Source organism: Cyrtonyx montezumae, unplaced genomic scaffold (assembly GCF_038088225.1).
Source record: "Cyrtonyx montezumae isolate F1298 unplaced genomic scaffold, pur_monq_1.0 scaffold_10, whole genome shotgun sequence".
Classification (NCBI taxonomy): Eukaryota; Metazoa; Chordata; class Aves; order Galliformes; family Odontophoridae; genus Cyrtonyx; species Cyrtonyx montezumae.
The window spans coordinates 15,104,548-15,108,467 of NW_027071826.1; positions in this window are offsets into that span (position 1 = coordinate 15,104,548).

The window sequence follows — 3,920 nt, forward strand, 5'->3', positions numbered from 1 at the left end:
AGTAAGCTTTGTATCTGGACTTCAAAAATCTTTAATTCTTAATTCTGAAATGTTCATATAACAATGTCAGCCAAAAGAAATAAGTTTGCACTTTTTTTTTGAACTCTAGTTTGCCACTCTCTGACTCATCCCATCTTTTACTCATCCCTCTGCTTTTACATATCAATCTAAATGCCAAATAACAATAGTCTTCATTGCAAAATTGTGAACAATTCCAAGTGCATATTTTAAAGATAAACAGAATGTGAACAGAGAAATGTGGCTGAGTTCTGATCCAGCCCTATAAATGCTTGTAATATTTTTACTGCAAGAAGAATTTCTAACACCAATCTGGAATTATTCGTTCAGCCAGATGTAATCGATTTCTTTATTTCTAAGTATCTTTGAAAACATCTTAAGAACTACAAGTTTACTTGGATTTGAATGACAGTCTGAAGTTCAGAAAATTAGTTTGGGACAAAAGCTGTCTTCAGCTCAGTATTTTGCCATAGGTTCCCAAGTGTGATGTTGGGCAAGCCTGATCCTCAGTGCAGAGAATTTATGCCCATTAGAAGAAATCATAGTGCTTGTGGGATTTTATTAGCAAACATTTATGTACCTAAAAATTTTAGATTCATAAAAGTTTAAGTGGATAGCAAGTTATATGACTGTGACTATCAGTAGTGTTAAAATGCCAGCTTTAAATACCTTATGAAAACATTTGACCTTGCAGTTTCAATCTGTGAACAATGCTCCTAGCTACACAGCAAGATATATTGTTGATGAACTGGTTAGGAAGTGAGTAATTTAAACATTACCCTTGTATAAAAGCAGGATGACTCATCTATTTCAGATGAGACAGAAAACAAACCTTACAACCATTTGTGATCACTGAAGTCTCTGTGTTGATTTTATAAAACTACAGGAAAAGCCTCCTATAAGATAAAATTTGGACCTATTACTTTAGATCACTGTATATGCTCTACCCATGTCAGTAACAGATTATGTCGCTGTGTATTTATTTGTCACTGAACTAGGAGAGACAATAAAACTCTCAGATGCTTACAGTAAAAATGTAGATTTTCCTATCTGATTTCCTCACGAATGGCTGATTTCTGTGTGGTATGTTGCTTCCTTATGCTAGAGGGCACACTAAAGTTTAGAATCCCCATCCATCTCCAAGACCACCTGGAAAACAGCTTGAGGACATGATAACCGTGGCCTGTTTGGGATGAGAGGGGAAAAGTACCAAGATAACTCAGATCTTTCAGAACCTTCTCCACTTTGTCCCATCAAGAAGTCTAACAGGTGGAGAGGCTGTCTACATGGGACTTGCAAGTAGCTCACTAACTGAATGGTCTGGTATGGTTGTTAATCAGCAACCAGCATTTGTCCCATGGCTCAGCTTTTTCAACTCATTTTATTTTGTTCCAAGATAGTTTCAAATAACAGTATCAGGTATCCCATAGAGATGTGATGGATCATGGTATGGATATGACAGGGTGCAAGGATTAGTGTTAAAAAGCCCGTGTAAGATTTTAACAGGGCATGGCTGTTGTGCTTGTGGGAATCCTATGCAGTGTTTCCCCAGGACACTGAGGCACAATGATCACTTTTAAATAACTGTTTTTGAAACATGGTGTCACATCAGAGGAGCAGCTTCATATTTCATGTGTATTTTTAGTTTTATACATTGAACTTAAATGAAAGATTATTAAAATGCTTTGCTGTCTTTATCCATTAAAATGGCACCCGCAGTTGATGTGGGGACACTGCCACAGTCTGAGGTGTGCTCCTGCATCTCAACAAGGATGGTGGAAATGGTATTGTATTTGAATGATATTGTTTTCAAAAAACATCCATGGATTTAGGAAAAAACCTTTTCTCTCCATAACAATGATGATCAGAAATGCTTGGTAGAAGTTCTAAACAGGTCTTAGATGTGGTTTTACTAAGTTTAATGTAAAATACCTTGTGACATGGTTTAGAGGAGATATACTTGTGGTAGGTGGATGGCTGGATGGGATGATGAACCTGGGAGGTATTCTCTGACCTTGGTGATTCTATGATTAAGTATACATTTGTTTGGCACTACTCACTTCAAGTGGAGTTGGGCAGACACACACAACCTGATAATCTTGGCCCCAGTGATTTACAGACTGCCCCATTACCTGGACAAAAAACGATTTTCAGGAGGGCTAGATTTGAAAAATATTTTTGAATACAGATACTGTGATAAATTCTTGCTAAGAGAAACTCCAAGCCATTAACCATTATCGCATGTAGTTTCTATCACCTTTGTTGGGTACTGGTGTCTGTGAGCAATGAGGTGAGCTGCTCATCTTTGTTGACATGATTAGAATGGGTTCTAAGTGTAATAGAGCTGCTTCTAAGAGACATCTTTATCATGCATTGTAAGGAATATGATCTATTTCCATTAAATCTCACAATTCGTGGTAGGTAAAAGGAATGTTGAGAGGAGTGTTACTTTATCCTGCTTAAAAACTTGATGTTCTTCAGGAGCTACCCTTCCTTGTCAGATCATTTAGTGATTCACTAGTTTTTATCTTTAAGCCTTACCTACCATCGAAGTTAGTTACTGTTGACTAAAGTAAGAGTTGCATATTCTACACCTATACTTGGAAAAAGTTACCAACAGCTACCTATTTTTGCCAAATAATCTCCAACCAAAAAAAGAGGCAAGAAAAATGCAGTTATGGATTGAATTCACTAATGAGGTAGTCTAGTCTTTCCCATGGCCTGTCTGATGGACAGAGTAATCTCCTTGTACCACCCCACTCCATGTACATCCTGGGCTTTCTTGTTTCCTCCTCCTTTCTTTTGTTTACAGTGTGTCTCTCTCTGCCTTTTTCCTCCCTGAGCTCAGACCTCTATCTCACAACTCTAAGCTGGGCTGTCCCTTCTAGGGCTTGCTTCCTTGCTCTATCTAACTGCACCTTCTAGCATCACCAGAACTTCAAGGCTTTCTCTTCTTTCACTAGCTCTTTTCAATTTATATCCTCACTGTTTTTCTCAGCTATTTCTCAACCTCTCAGTTTTCATCTTTAAAAGTCACTTTTCCTCTCCTTGTTCTGCAACAATGTAATCTAACTTCATAAATTAAAAAACAAACAAAAAATTGATAAATACACTAACAGTTTTGTACACTTTTAAGATGCAGTCTCCACTGCATCTCAGTATCAGCATCAATATGTATGTATATATATGCTCTATTAATATTACAGATAGGCTTGGATTAAGCATAGTTTTTTTCTACTACACTGCATCTCACTATTTTTTTTCAGCAGAACAATCAAATATCCTTGCAAAGTTATGTATCTTCACATTAAATTGTTGACCAAACTATAATTTATAAAGCATTTTTTATGATCTGTCAAGTATAATCACTTTTGATACTCTGAAAAAGGAATCATGAGTTTTCGAAACAATAGAACGAATCCGTAACTTGTGCAGGTATTTAAATAAGAGTATAGATTCTTTCAAGACCCTCATTGTAAGTTACTCATTACCCAGGAAAATTGAAAAACATCATTTAAGTGCCAGAGAGATTCCATTTTGAGAAGCAGCAGGTGTGAATATACAGCTGTGCTAAACTACACCAGATAAAAATTAAACCTTTTGTGCTGTTATATTTATATTCATATATTCTTCAGAAGCTTCAGTGTGACTGTTTTGCCTCCACAAGTGTCAAGAAAATTTATGAAATAAAATATGTGTATAGTATTCCTGTAATTTTAAAAATGAATCACCTGAGAATCAATAGCCTGAAAAATGTGCTGCTGATAGCAGCAACACAAGAGTCAATTTGGAGACCGGAATGTAGTTTTTAACAGTTTCTGATGTTACAGATCTGCTTTTTCAGTAGTATTGGTGTACATAAGAATAGGGTTTAATACAGTAATTTTTCAGAGCATAGAGAC